This window comes from Gallus gallus, chromosome 3, assembly GCF_016699485.2.
Source record: "Gallus gallus isolate bGalGal1 chromosome 3, bGalGal1.mat.broiler.GRCg7b, whole genome shotgun sequence".
NCBI lineage: Eukaryota > Metazoa > Chordata > Aves > Galliformes > Phasianidae > Gallus > Gallus gallus.
The window spans coordinates 36241723-36258216 of NC_052534.1; the positions used below are offsets into that span (position 1 = coordinate 36241723).

Genomic DNA, 16494 nt, shown 5'->3' on the forward strand with positions numbered 1-16494 from the left:
AATGAACACAGTTAATGGCATCCAGCAAATTAACATAAAACAGCATATATTAATGCTTGAAATAATAGACACGTCTCAGTAAGCCAATAGTGCCAGTTATTTAAAACCAGTATCCTGGTGTACCTGAGCTACCATTTTCTTAATATTTTAGCATGATGGAGAACTACTTTTGATATCAATTCTATTTACATCAGTATTTCAGCAAATAATTTACAACAAAAATAAGAATTTGCCAAAAAAAAAAAGGCTTGCACACAAAAAATTATAGCCCATATGAGCTGCTGCAGACCATTGTAAAATGCGCTTAAATCACAGAAAATGCAGTCAGAAGAGATGCTTATGTAAACTTGCAGAAAACAGACAAGATCCTTAAAATTTTCAATGATTTTATGCTTTACTTCAACTCTGTTAATTTTCTGACAAATAAGGGTATGCAGTAACAATTTGGCATAACCACGAGCCTGAAAAAAGCAAAAGTATCTACAAACAGTAGTTATTCTAGCAGAAAGTATGACTACTCTACTTTTAAAAATCGGCACTTATGCAGCTTTCCAGATGCCGTTATTCTCATCCTAAATCGCAAACGCAGCAGCACATGAGCTACTAAGAAGAAAATTAACTCTATCCCAGATGAAACCAGGACAAATAGTTTGATCTTCGTGAGATACTTCTATTCATGCTAACAGATTGCCAATACCAAGAAGCTTTTATTGACAAGAATTTTTTTAAAAAGTTGAATTTATGAATAAATTTACTCAGATTTAATACAGAGCTCATCTAAAAGCAATTGATGCTGAATTGAACTGAGGATGCCTACTATAACAGCATGAAATTAAACTTACGAATCTCATTCCTCCCCTTCTCTAGCACTTCATTAGTCCTTTCAAAACCTTAGATATTTTTCTGTTATTTGAGAAATGTAAATTGCTTTTGAGAAACTGTGTCTTCACAATTGTTATTTCCTCTTTTCTACCATTGCTAATGCTGACTAAAAACTATAATCATAGCGAGAGGAGATATAGGCATTTGATCAGTGGGAAGTCCAAGAGCAGCAGTGATTCTTACCTGTTTTTAAATTGCGCTTTGCAAAGCCATTTATTGAATGCATGTCAAAATGATTATCATCATCAATGCCTGTATGGGGAGCAAGCCCAGGACCTTGGCGTTTAATTCTGCTTAACGTTTAATTCTGCCACAGGTCCTTATAATAGTTCTCTGCTATTGAGGAAATTACAGAATAACATTAATATATTATAAATAATAATGGGGGAAAAAAAGTGAAAAACAAATCTATATCTCTTCACATTAGCAATTCAGAGTGGTCTACGTTATTCAGGAATTTCATCAGTGACTTGCTGGTTGCCAAAAGGTCCAAACAGCAAATATGCAGTTGGTACTAATTTATGGGCAGTGCTGCCATGGCTGTGATAGCAGACTCTTCAGAAAGAAAGACCCTCAAACACATAAAATCACAGAATAGCTAGGGTTGGAAGGGACCTTAAAGATATCTACTTCCATCCCCCCTGCCCAGGGCCCCATCCAACCTGGCCTTTAACACTTCCACGGATGGGGTATCCACATCTTCTCTGGGCAACCTGTTCCAAGGCATCACCATCCTCTGAGTAAAGAATTTCCTCCTAATATCTAATCTAAATCTAAATCCAATTAGTTAGATGACTGGAAAAATGTTTTCAGTCAAGCTTTTTAATGTTTTTTTCCTCCCCTTGATTAGCAAAGGACAGATTCCCTCTCCCACAGTCAAGACCACATAGCCTTGAACATCTCAATATTAACTTGTTTATTACAGAATAAGTAATGTTCATCTAAAAATCTAGTTCCGACATATATATTTATGTAACACAAACCTCCAAAACAATAGTCAGAAAGGAACTTTGCCTGATAATTACATAAAAACAAATTAAAAAACATCATCATTAATTCCTTTAAGTACTCTTAGTAGTAAACCTTTTTCTTCCCCCTTGACTCTCCCAAGAAGAAACTTTTCTCCCTGTTGAAACCTTTGTGTGAGAAACTGTGATTTACCAAACTCAAGCTTCACAGGGATGTAGGAAGTACCATCTGTCTGCAGTGCAACGTAAATGCTCACCAGACTGCATAGATTCCCAGAAGACTGATATTTAGGTTTTTTCAGGAAGAAACGTGGTGCATTTTCTAGGTAAATGTTTGCGTGCTTAATTCCAGGAAAATTTAAGGTCCTAAATTTTGAGAGTAAAAATGGTCCCAAGTTATAATCCATACGTATACAATATTTAATACTCCCTAGGTATTTAAACTGCCCAAAGTGAAGTTAATTACACTGAAAAACGGACTGCTGTGTGGTTTAGAATTGTAAGCATGCAGAAGAAGCAATGCCACACACAGTGACACCATGTGTCCCCTCCTGCCAGCTCAGCTGCCCTGAGAAATGGCAACACAAGCACTTGGCAGCAGAGTTACCTTAAATTTCAGGACCAAAGTAAACAAAACTTGGAGGTGAATGATCAAAATATATTAACCACTGGGGTCTATCATCATCTGAAAGCACTTCCCCAAAACTTGTCTGTCACCACTAACCAAGAGAAACCCAAATGATATGGTGAGAACACAGTGACTGACATCTCCTGCCTTGCAAGGTAGCACACAAATGATGCTACTCAGATCAGTATAGAATTTAAACACAACAGCAGCACTACCATACATACTCTTCTCATTCCAATCATCTTTAACTAATTTACTCTTTTTTCTTTTTTTTAATGTAAGAAGCCTACAGAAGTTACTTGGCACAGTTTGTGAACTCAGAAGACAACCATGCACATATGCAAACTGACACAAAATGAAAATCTTTCACTGTTTCCATTCAGATAAAGAAATTTCTTGCAGTAGTTCATTTAAAACCAAATCTTATGCTCATGTTATGAGGACACAAGCTGTGTCTTAAGGAAATGAAATGATGCACTGATCTGTTATGATATAAAACTATTAGTCAAGATTCCTTACTAACAGCAAATACCTAACAGAGAGCAAACCAACTGCAATACCTCCTGTGTTACTGAGCTTTGCCTTAACCAATAAACAACTCTGAGGAGAGTTTGTCCATGGTTTTTGAAGCTTCTGTGGCAGAAGTTATTCAGGAGTCTTGATGCTGGACAGACACAGTATTTGCTTGATAATGAAGGGACAGAAGGAAAGGAAAAGTGTGAGGGGGAATCCTAACTGTATTTGAATGTTCAGACACAGCATTAAAACCTGGTTCAAATTCACCTGGACCAGAAATTTTCAAGACAAATGCTGACACTTACTCATTTGTTTCTGTTTATTTGCTGCAGGCATCACAGAGCAGACTGTGTCTCAGCAGGGTTGTGATTACTTCCATAAATAATGCATGTTTCATTTTGATTCATTTTGTGTACCTGTTATGCCATTTACTCTGGCATCCAGAGGAAGCCCATGATGTGTTCAGAAAGCCCAGCTACCAGTTAGCACAGCAGATAGGACAGATCCAGATTCAGAGTAGGCATCTATATGAGAACAGGTGGAGTAACACCCTAATGAAAATCAATCTATTGAACGATGAATGTTCACAATAAGAAAGCAGTGGAAATAACAAAAATGGATTGCTTTTCATACTTACTGACCATGATTTACAACTGTAATGGAACACCTTACTTCAGTTAGAACACTGAATTGCAATGAGCCATTAGCAGAGAGGCTGAAACTAGAGTTCAGCAACATAAACATCTAACACCCAAGCGTACCGATACTTAGTATTGGTCTAGGAGGTTTCTGTATGTGATTTTTGACAGAGGTTGTTTTGAGCTAAGAAGGGCATCTGAAATTGAGATCCAGGGCTTGACCTCCTCCATGTTTTGTTTGGTGATAGTCTGGTGTGTGGGTTTTATGAGTTTTTGTTTCTTTGCTTGCATTTAGAGTCTGATAATATAGCTCTAACACCACTGAGCAATTGTTGATGTTATCCCTAGAAGTTGTTGTCTACACTATGTAGCACTCCAAAATATAGCTTGTAAGTACTCAGACTTTGGGATACCTAGTACAGTTCTTTGAGCTTTCTAGGCTTTTTTTTCATTGTGCCTACCAAGTAATGAGATCATGTACTTAAAATTCTTCAGTTATTCTTATAACCTAACATATGGTCTCACCCACTTATCTTGTTTGTAGATGTTCTGACCTTTAATGTTTTATATATCCTCATTTTAATTGTCATAAATGTCTCCTTAACAGCAGCTAGCATCTGCTCTTTACAGCTATTTTTTGTCATTCTGTGCTGACTTTACATATTCATAATCTAAAAAGAAAAAAGCCTTTAAATATTAAAATAGTAAATGAAGTTTCAGATTTTGATTTTGTCTGTTTTTAATCTCAGTGGAGCTGACTGTACTTTTCATCCACAATGACATGCCAAAATTGGTATCAGCTGATTTAAATCAAAATGAAGATACAATGCGTGCTATAACTGTAAATTTTACATTTCCAGTACTCCTTATTTGTAAGACATTCCACTTCTCTTTCACGTAACTTCCTATATTTTAGCACACTCTCTAAAAGGGTGACACCACCAGCTCAACACATCTTCCTGTAGTAGGTTTGCCTAGTCTAGCTAAAGGAGTACGAGATTTAGGAGCAAACCGGAATTACTGTTAATATGATTATAAATTACTATTTTACATATTCTATATGTCTATTCCTTTCTTGAATCTTCCTTCTTCCATAGGTTTTGAATTCAACAAATAAGGCTCATCTAGTCTCAAGATAACATTCCTGCTGCAGTAGTAGGAAAATATCCTCCAGAATTTGCATCATGTAGTAACACTGTCTACTTCTTTATGTCCATGTTAAATTAAATCCAGTGAGAGAGAAGCCTCAAGCTAAGTTTCTAGGTTATAGAGAATCTGTATTTAGTGCTGAGAGGGCATGATAGTGAGGGGGAGACCAACATGCCTTTCTCACACCTGTCCTCTTTGCTTGAAGGGTGCAACTGATGAATAGACTGCCAAAGCAAGCAGTTTTTTGTTGTGTTTTTTGTTTGTTTGTTTTTAATCATATGCACAACGTACAAAGATATTTCCTAAACAAGAATTTAAAATATGACTTTTTTTTTTTTTATTAGTTTGGTCACGAAGGAAACACTGTAGACTGTATTCTGTTCTCATGTGGGTGGACACAGAATAACTTCAGTAAAATGTGGTGCAGCAGATCTCTGTAACAAGAGACAAAATCCTGCAGTGTTTACACATACAGGTTAGACATCCTTTTCTCTGTTTAAAGAGGTTAGTCCTTCCACCAGTCCTGTCACAAAGCCCTTATTTCACCATGAATCAGTGCACATTCAGGATGCAAAAACAGGCTCAGAAATTCATGGCACAGTGCTGATAAAGAAGAGGAGAAAAGAAAAGGTCAAGTCTTTGAAGCAAATCAGCTAATTCTGCAAATAAAAAGCCTGGTTAGGGAACAATGTAGAAGTCAATGAATACCCAGGGAACTGCCTCACAGAATCAACAGGTACTAGATAAACCATCAAACAGTATCACTTTTTTTTTTTTTTTTTTTTTTTTTTTTCCCAATAATTTGCCAGTGGAAACAAGCAAGGTGATGTTTTCTTTGCTATTTATCTGGTTCTCTGGTATCAGAGCAGTCTGGTTTAGGCATGTCATTTGAAATGCAAAGCCAGATTGACACTGGTAAGAGAGGTAGATGAAAAGTGCCCTCCAAAGGATGAAAAAGGAGTGCTATACCTCTGGCCATTTCACTATGTAAATAACTTACTTCCACCAAAAATAACAGTAACCAATTTCGCTAGCAAATATCCCTATCCATTTATACAGGATATTTAAACATGTCTTTCCATTATCAAGTGCAAACACATCTCTGGAAACTGTATTGCCTCTGTGTCACTTCATTACAGTACTTAAGCACATTGTAAGAATGGCTTTGACTAATTCAATTGTTTTGTCTTTTCTATTCTCATTGCTTTCATCTCTGATTTGTTTTTCTACTGTTGCATATTTCTAAGGACTCTGAAATCTAGAACAGGAGTGGAAAATAAAAAATACTTTTCATGCTGGCTTGTCAGACCTTTTCTTCCAACTTGTACTACAGACTTACACTTAAGGTAACAAACTTTTCATACAGTTTTTAACAATAGCTAATGACCTATTCCAGAAAACTCAGTATCAATCACAAATAAACTTTGCCATAAGAGCCAGGTTAAAATCCTTTAAAAAAGGAGAAGGACAGGACTATGGGAATTTTCATCTCAAATGATTGACCTGATATTTGGGCAGGACTCTGGGTTTCTATTTCTGGTGTATTATAGAACAGTCAGTGGAACATTTTGATATCCAAATTTGGTTTGTCAGTGTTAAATGTTCATTTAGCCAAATGAACAGCTTGAGCTCTGGATCACATTATTGCATGTCTGGACACTGTGGAAATCATAAATGGCAGTTTTCTTATACCACGTGGAGCCTTGTTTTTAACATTAACACTACTCATGGATACTACAAGCCCAACAATTATAAGCATAAAGTATAGACATAGTGCAAAAATAAAACTGAAAAATCCTCTAAATATTTTCTCCAACATATTTTTCTTATGTTTTTAATTATACTTCTAACACAGTTGCTTTTTTTTCCCCCTTAAATACATAAAATACATTGTGATATCTCTGATACTTAAAAAAAAAAAAAAAAAAAAAAAGCTTTTGGCTTGAATCCAATTTGACCTAAAATATTAAACACTGAGATAAAAATGCTTTCAAGCTGAAAGGAGAAATTCAAGGTATGTATCAAGATCTTTGCATAGCTCTAAAATCATCTAAAAAGAAAGGAAATTTTTGTAAGCTGTTTTTTTTTTTTTTTTTAAATCCTTGAACAGCTTAAGAAATGTTTTCTACACATAAGGTAAATTAACAATGCTAGGCTAATCCAAGTAAAAACAATATGAGCACCATCCAGTGCAGTTCCTTCTCTGAAGTAAATAAAAAAGGTATTTATTGAGTTTGTAATACAGGAACAAAACTCACCATGAACAAGGAAGAGGAGATATATATATCATGTTTCAGATGACTGTAGTTCATCCGGCCTGTAGTTGGATATACCACACACTGCTGAAAGATTTTGCCATAACGATCAAGATCTAAAAAAAGACAAAAACACAAAAGATTATCAGACAAAGAAATAATAAAAACTGAGAATTCCTTATTTAAAACACAATTTTAACTTTCATTGCTCCTTAAAACATACTTTAAGGAAAGTTAGAAAAAGCCTGTTTCATACTATCATCATCTAGCAAGAGTTTATCATATAACATAAAATAATTTTTTGTTCAGTTACTTCATCTGCAGTTCTTCTGAAGCTTTTGCAGCTTTCAGGAAGATACTTTTTTGCTCAGAGTGAAAAGAGATAGTAGGGGGCTACATTTTGAAGAATCTCATTTTGGTATTTTCCATTTTCAGTATTTTCTCGAGGACAAATCTATTTCAAATTTGAAGTTAAAATGAAGTCATGACTTAAAGTGAACATGTGATCAGAACACTGTGGCTGGTCATTCACAGATTACTTTGAAACCATGGGAGTCCCAAATACGTTTTTAATCAGATATAGAATAAAACTTCAGAAGTTTGTCTCAGGTGAGGTTTTACACTTTCCATGGAACTGTGTAGATCTTAAAAGTTATCAAATTGATTTTCTTTTCACATTTAAAGGAAAAAGTTTAACTTAAATGAATGTAATTTTCTGACTATTTTCTGGAAATTGTTTGCAACCACATCTTACATCTTCCTTTTGTCTCCTACGTGTAAATTCTGTTGATTCAGGAAGCTGCATGAGCCTTGCAAATACTTAATCCTCTGTCCCGCCCTTCTTCTCAAAAAATCTGTTATAAACACTGAATTACAGACTCAGCCAAGTCATATATAAATTTATTAAAATTGAGTGAGTAGAAAATGTCATCACACAAATTTTCTACAACCAAATATTCTTATCTAGAATTACTGTACAAGGGAAATAATTTTTTAACTGGCAGAAACATGAGAATATTTTATCACCGTGGAGACTACTGTGAAATTTAAAACAAACATGCTGAGGAAAAGACATTCCAGTCAATACCAACCATTTTTAATACATGTGTTCTTCTAAATAAATACTTTCTTATACACATTTTCTAATTCTCTTTCAAAGGATAAAACTACATATTTTCAAACACGTTTGGACTTTGTACAGATGCTCAGCAACTTAAAGCAGATCCTACACCGGGCTACTTATTATTCCTGATTCTTGCATTCCTGCTGTCTTTTCAGCACAAGAGAATAGGAGTTGGGCATACTTTATCTTTCAAGTCAGGTCTGTCTCCTCCAACCATTCACCCTTGGCTACAGACCCAGCAGTGCTGGCATTAGGGACAGAGTAGTGCACAGTTAGACAGGCACAGAGGAAAGGCAGACAGTTTAACCTGACTCTGCAGCTACGGATATACGCTCAAACTATGTCCTTGTTTTGAGAAGTATTTCATCTGTGGAGACAGCATTTCACTGTTTACTGTAGTATTTTTAATGCAGTATTAAAAGTTTTCAGCTTTATTATAACATGCCAATGTATTATGTAATAGAAAATTCAAAATTTACAGCTAAATAGGGTAATTACATTCAAATAAAATGTGAAAAATATGAAAATTTGATATGGACATTTGGGATCTTTTAAAAGATCTTATTTTTTCACAGTCTTCAAGAACCAACAGTTTTAGAATAATCTTTTCCCATAAGATGTTTAGATAAAGACATCTACCTACTTTATTTAAATAGCTTGCTTTTCACCATTTCCAACTCTGAACTTAAGAAAAAGCACCAGCCTGGCTTTGCCAAGACAAAGAAATGGGAAATCATGTAATTAGACTTTCCCCTCAAGGGTAACATCTCTTGAACAAGATTAGACTTCAGTTGATCATAGAATCAAAACAAACGAACAAAACATTAAAGAAAATCTGGAGAATTTTTCACTCGCTGTATTCTCTCCCTTAAAATATATAAAATCCGTGCAATAATTACAAAAGATTTGTTGTTGTTTTTCTTTTTAATATATACCAGCACATACTCTGCTTTCCGCCCCAGCAGCAGTTTCTTCAGAATTTTCACAAACTCCATCTAATTCTTCTTTGCAGTGTGAGAAGTTGTAGGACACAGAAAGCAGTCAATGAGTACAATGAACATGGCCTGGCCAGATAAACTTTATTTTCTGAATAACTCTACTCTGTCTAATTACACCATTTCAAGTAGTAAGAAACTCACATTTTGGATTATTTTGAATGCCATATCTTAAGAAATAAAAATGAACTTTGCAGGGATGAACGACGTTGTGGGTTTTTGTTTTGTTTGGAGTACACACAAGAACAAATAAGGCAATATTCTCAACAGAGGCTTTTCCTAAATATTTCTGAAAGTTATTAAACTCTCAATTTCTCTCCTGCAGCAACCTGAATTATTTTACAACAATAATATTTTAAGTGTTTTTTAAAAAAGGAAACAAAGACCAAAATATCCGAAATGCTAACAGCTACAAATCTGCTCATAGCAGCTAGTCCTAGTCTGTTGCCAGCATGCAAGTGACATGGTGGGATGGTGAGACTCTATTCCTTCTCTGCTGGGTGCAAACACATAGCTGTGCACACAAAGCCAGGTAGAAGACCATGAACCTTGCACATTAGCATCATAAAGGGGCAGTGCAACCAGCCCCATGATGGGAACACAGACTAGTGCAGTGGCAGAGTGGGCAGCACACAGTGAGCCCACAGGCTTTAAAGTCAGAGAAGCAAGAAAGGATACAGTCTCCAACTGAGGTAAATTTGGGTTCACTTAGAAACAGATTTGGACCATGCCTATGCCTCATTGCCATCTCCACAAAAGCACTTCTAAAAAAGGGCATTTTTTTCAATATCTTAAGTAACTACATAAGCATCCAGATGGAACATGAATTAGCAATTGATTCCGCTAACTGGAAGTTGTTTTCAAGGATATGATAATAATTGACAGAAGAAGTTTGCAGACATCGTTCTCTATCAAATTCTGTGCTGTCATTCCAATAAGGGTAAGTTTTTTTCTAACAGGCGTCCCACACTGAAAACTAATCAGAAGCCACGGCTATTTTGAATGTACTTCACAACAAGTGAAAGGTGATTCTTGGAAAGCTAATTGCAAATGCTCAGCTGACACTGAGAATGTTCTTGAATTTCTCATGTTCCATACAATCAGGCTCTGCAGGCCTGCTCCCTTGCTGCTCACCTACACATGCAGTGACAGCCTCGGGAACAAAGCATGCAGCCCTCCAATATATATATTTGCTTATTACATTCATCATTTTTCACTCATCAAAATGTATCACAGTGGAGATCATTTTACATGCCTGCAGTACTAATTCTGAGCATAATTCTTTCCTTTTTGAAATCAAACCATGGCCACTCCTTGGAATCGATAACAAAAAGAAAAGGCAAAACCCCAAAGGTCTCACCACCTCTACACTGTGCTAACCAGGACCCACCCTGTAAACCTGCACAAATGCTAAGGAACTTTTATGATAAATACTTGATGTACAGCTCGTTTTAAATCAGTGATGGTATTCAAATTAATAGCTATGTATACAATTTTCCTTATCTGCATGAAAATCTCTTGTTAGGTTTTGTTACGCCAAGATTTGTGTTGATGGCAGGCTAAATGCCAACTGATTATGATAACACGCTGAAGAATAACAATATATTAATTGTGTACAGCAGGAAGAGAAACTGGATGCATCTGTCCCCTTATAATGAACTAAACTGGATCATATCCAGATGACTGAACATTTTGGCCCCTGGCAACTCTTGTAACTGTTGTTTTAATCAATCCTTGGTTTATGTTATGAATATGCAGTATTTTAGAACTGTGGGGTTGCCTATTATTGCCTGAAACTCTCAAGTTTGTTTTAACAGTGAGACCTTATAACCACAATGCCTAATGAGTACTGATAAAGTGCTTTTTAGTCCTTATACAAACGCTATTAGCCACTGACCTCTTTTCAAAGTGTAACCAATCAAGCTCAATCCAAAAAAAAATCTGCTCCTCAGAGGCCAAAGAATATGACTTTCCATTAAAATGCTATTTTCCAAAAAGAATAAATGTCCAAAAAGTAAATGTAATTAAGCTGTACTATGAGCACAGTTAATTAAAAGTACATCTGGCAGTATGCATTGCTCAAAAAAAAAAAAAAAAAAAATCTCAATTTTCGCAAGGATTTGGCTGATATTAGCTTTCCAAACAATGGATTTTCCATTCAGACTCAGGAGGAAAGGGCCAAACACCTGTGATCTCTGGACAGCGAGCAATGCTTATAGTAGAGAAAATTTAACTGTGAAACAGAAGTTACATTTCCTTTGAACATGCTTTATTGCTTTTAACGCAGCGATTCCCTACTATACTACAACCTCATTCAGTGATAGCAATGAATTTAAGACTTCAATGCTGATACATGTAACAATTACATAATATTTTAATTTATTTCAAAATAAAAATGATTGCATGAACAGCATCAGTTTGGCTTGAAGTTGAAGTAGGAAGGTGTAGCAGTCACTAGCAGTATCTTATTTCTGCTGAGTATTTATTAAAAGTATTTAGATGAACAATTTGCTCTTAATTTCCCATTCAAACCATGGTTTGTATCAGCATTTAGGCTATTTACTTCTCATCAGCATGAAGGCTCAATGCTGTGCTAACACTTGTCTGCATGGTTTTAAAGCCTTATTGAAAAAATACCTGTTTTGCTGCTGTAAAAGCACAGAATAGCAGAGTGAACATGTCAGTTCATATAGGCCGATGCTTAACATCACATCTTACACTGGCGTGGATGAGAATAAACCATGCATTTATCATCTGAAAATCATTTTGAAACACTGTGTAATTTTTAAAAGTCTTTCTTCCTAAATCAACACATGAACTTCCCTTGTCACTCACTCTTTTTCATTAGCAGGGCATCAGGCAAAGAAAAAGGGCTAATGTATTTCCTGTGAGGGAGCTCTGCTCTGAGCAAATATGTAATGCAAATGTGACATTCGTTCTTCAGTGCTGCTATGAACATTCCTTTCTGTGACCTACAGGTGCTGCAAGGCTGATTTTCACAGCAGTATTCAGTCTCCAACTGAGTCCCTGCCAAAGGAGGGCAGGAATAACTGTGCTCTGTACCTGTCAACTACCTTTTTTTTTTTTTTTTTTCCCCTTTCTCTCCTAAATGAGAAGTTTCAGACCTATTTTCCACCTGGCAGAAAATGGTTATGTTGGTACCCCTCCCCCCTGAATATTCTTAATGCATCAATGGCAAATAGCAGATGCCACCTGCCAAGGACTCTGCTTCTCAACACAGTAAAATTTTGTAAACAACCACTGATACTGCAAATCAAATAGTTATGGCTTCATATGCTATGAACCAAATAATAACTGGGGGAAGTACAGATGCTCCTGTACAACCTAGTTTTCCACACTATCATTTCCTCACCTTTTGCCATTCGGTTAGGAATAAAGCAGGGGAGTAAGGAACAAAGTCAGAACTGATGGTATAACAGGTAGCCTGTCACAGAATCATAGAATCACCAAGGTTAGAAAAGACCTACAAGATCATCCAGTGCAATCATCCACTTATCACCAATAGTTCTCACTGAACCCTGTCCCTCAGTGCAACAGCTAAGCGTTCCTTGAATGCCTCCAGGCCTGGTGACTCCACCACCTCCCTGGGTAGCCCATTCCAGCACCTGACCACTCTTTCTGAAAAGCAGTATTTTCTAACATCCAACCTGAATCTCCCCTGGCACAACTTGAGGCCATTTCTTCTAGTCCTACCACTACTTACACAAGAGAAGAGGCCAACCCCCAGCTCTCTACAACCTCCCTTCAAGTAGTTTTTGAGAGCAACAATGGTTAATTGAAAAACAAAATTAAAGGAAAACAGCATTCTACCTAGGAATTAAGCCTATCTGGGTTTGATGGCAGCTAAAGTCTCACGGCAGAACATGGCTCCTTTGGTCAGATAATCCTGAGAGCAGCAGTATGATTGTGGTCAGTATATGCCTGCCGAATAGCTACTAATCCTTTAATGAATTGGTATTAATTAACACCAGTTAACATTAAATATGCCAGCCATATCATCACTTGTGGAAAGAAATAACAAACCTTCAAATACTACCTACAATATAATAAAACCTGCCAGGGAGAAATGAAGTTGGAACAGCTTCATGGCATCTCAATACGCATCATCATCAACAGCGTGGACTTGGATCAGCAGTGAGGCAGTGGCACAGGGTCTGGTTTTACTCCCCTTAGAAGTGTCATTCTTCCTCCTTACTGGCACCCAGTGTGGTACTGCTGATGCCTACTGCATATACTACCTGGGATTAAAAATATGAGAACAGTCCTTGTTTCTTGATAGCAAAGAAAGAATTTAAGAGGTGAGGGAAAGAAAGCTGCAGCTTCAGAGTCTGCAGGTCACAGTCTTGCTACATAAGGTAATTTAAGCTGTCAATAACTGGCCATTTTGCAGGGCACTCAATGAGGTTAGCGACAACCTTATAAACAGAATTCATGGCCTTCATATTAGTTGCATTAGCTGTCTTCATCTGGCAACTACTGATGTAATGTGTTTGTCTAGAGTTCATTATGATTTCCCTCATTGTGATGTATGTAGGCTCCAGCGGCCTTAGCTTCTGACAGATGCAGTTGTGAATTAGTGAAGATTCTCCCCTCCTCCATTAAAAATATAAGAAGAAAAAATAAAAAGAAATAGTAGCACTTCAGAATGGAGAGTAATTTCATTATTGCACATTCTAAACTGAAGAAAACTCACTAGAGAATGTGACAAAAAGTAGGTTATTGCAAAATTGGAAAGATTTTGCAGATATACAGACTTGAGAATTATTGGTAAGACAAAGTTCTTTTCTCTTCTCAGCCTGATCTAACTGGGTGTCAACCTGCTCACAGCATGGAGATTGGAACTAGATGATAGTTAACGACCCTTCCAACCCCAAACCATTCTATGATTCTATGGTAATTTTCTGAGTCATACAAGAAAGATAAATACATTCCTAAGACTTCACATCTTGCTCTGCTGCCTGGCCATAAACCGGCACTGAGCTCTCAACTCTGTGCATCAGTGCCACTTTCTTATTAAATCATACCACCAGCTAAAACACAGTCAGCATCTATGTGCTTACAAGAGTCAGGCATCAGTCAAAAAACCTCAGGGACCTCATGGTTACAGGTTAAAGCCAGAAACATACAGGCACTTCTAAAAAGGATGTAGCAGAGCACACTAGAGAAAAAAACATTTAAAACTCAGTTGGGATGAAGTTGAAAAGCAATGGTACTCACCTCTCCTACTCCAAAAATCACAAAGAAGAGGTATCTAGCAGTGGAAGCATTGCTTTCTCCTGAAAGTTACAGGTCACAAGACGTGTTTAGAGCAGCAGACTAGTGGAAAGGGAAGGTCAGAATCTCAAAATAGGGAATATATGGGCTAGGACAACAATTAACTGTGTCTCAGGGAAGGAGGCCAATGGGCTCATTTAACAAAGAATTTTTGCTGAGGGATGGAAAGACAATGGAGATACAAGAGGCACAGACCACAAGTTTCTTCTATCTGCTAGAAGAATTGCATTGGAAGTAGGATCTTGAAAGTACAAGGGAAGTCACAAGAGATGGAAACAAAGAATGGTTGGAAAATTTGAGTACATTTATTTTCCTTCATGCTGTGGTTTAACCCAACTGACGTACCAGCACCACACAGCCTTTTGCTCACTTCAGCATTCTCCCAATGGAATGGGGGAGAGAACTGGGAGAAAAAAATGAACTCACAGGTTGAGGAAAAATTATATGCTGAGACAGAAAAGGAAGAGAGAAATAACAGTAATGAAAATATTATATATATTTATCAAACAAGTGATGCGCAAACCAGTTCACCACCCACTGACTGATGCCCAACCAATCAGCAGTAGTCCCCCACTGGTCAACTACCCTCAGTTTCATGAGTTTTTTTTTACATGATGCCATATGGTGCGGAATGTCCCTTTGGCCAGTTCAGGTCAGCTGTCTTGGTTCTGCCCCCTCCCAGATCTTTGTGCCCCCCAGGCCTCTTGCTGGCAGGACAGTGTGAGAAGCTGAAAAACTGAAATGCCCTTGGCTCTGTACAGCACCACTCAGTAACAGCTAAAACAGTGTGTTATCAGTATTACTTTTCTCCTATAGCCAAAACATAGCATAGTACCTGACACTATGAAAAAAGAATCAGCTCTGTCCCAGCTGAAACCAAGACACTGAAAATGTAGTATAGCAAAATGCATAAGGAACAAGTACTTTGATACAAAGTATAAGATGCATGAAGTTCAAGTGTCTTTGAGGTATATGGAGTATGTCCACCAGTTCAGAATATATGTAACCTGCTAAATTGCTCAGCATATTAGTTCAGCAGATGCCTTCTGTTATTAAGCATTAATTACACACTGTACAAACCCCAGATAGTCAAATCATATTACTGATTTTATAGAAGGTGATAAAACACAATTTTTAAGACCTATTCTTCTTACTGTTTTAGTATAATCCTTATTCTAAATTAACCCCAGGAAACAACAACAAAATGAGCAAACTTTTCCCACACAACTGATGCCGTTTCCCTGACTAAGATGCTCTCAGCAAAATCTGAGTGCTCTTCCACATCCCTCTTTGTCTGTGCAGCTAGGAAGACACAAAGCTATTACAGTGTCTCAGAAGGTACTTTTTTGGGAAATAAGAAGAGATGGGCAGTATTTTTTCTGCTAATTAGATATAAACAAATAAGATAAAGAATTCTGATACTACAGGATGTTCTGTACTTTGTTATGTGGTAGATTTATTAGTAATAATTATGAAAGTAAGTTACAACCAAAAATCATTAAAGTGAGATTAAAGGCTTATGCTAAACCTATAAAAGCTACGACCTAAAGAGTAACCTTCAGATATTAAAAAAAGCTTCCAAAAAACAAGGCAAGAACATTCTATATATGGAGAAATAATCACACTGTAAACTTTAGGAAGATGTCTGAAGAGCCATACAATATATTTAATTGGAATAAGAACTGGAAATGTGAATGAAAGAGAATAATAGTTTTCAGAACCCGACAGACTTCAGAACGTCCTTCTTTAAAATACTCTGTGCCAATACCTTTTTTTGTAGATAAAACAGGTACAAAAGATTGTGCATCAGAAAAAGCAATATTTGTAGAGTTATAGCAAAACACCCCAACCTTTCTTCTCAATGTCTGATTTGTCAATACAAACATTTGGGCTATAGGTTTCTACTACAATTGACTTCTGCTGCTTTCAAAGACTCAGAAGCTACATTCTGGCTATTGCAAATTTCTACTCTGGAGAATATCCAGTACCTCGTAGACTCAAAATGTGGCAAAGCAGGTTGACATCATGGCATTCTACATTCAGAT

The 16494-nt window shown here is 36.7% G+C and overlaps 1 protein-coding gene across 8 annotated transcripts in view; it reads right to left on the reverse strand.

Moving 5' to 3' along the window:
• Window positions 1-16494, reverse strand: part of CHRM3 (cholinergic receptor muscarinic 3) — a 259107-nt gene that overhangs the window by 170094 nt on the left and 72519 nt on the right. For all 8 annotated transcript variants that reach the window (NM_205399.2, NM_001396514.1, XM_046938562.1 and 5 more), the window contains one exon: window positions 7040-7152. The gene's annotated coding sequence lies outside the window, so the exon portion shown is untranslated. The remainder of the gene's footprint in view (window positions 1-7039; window positions 7153-16494) is intronic.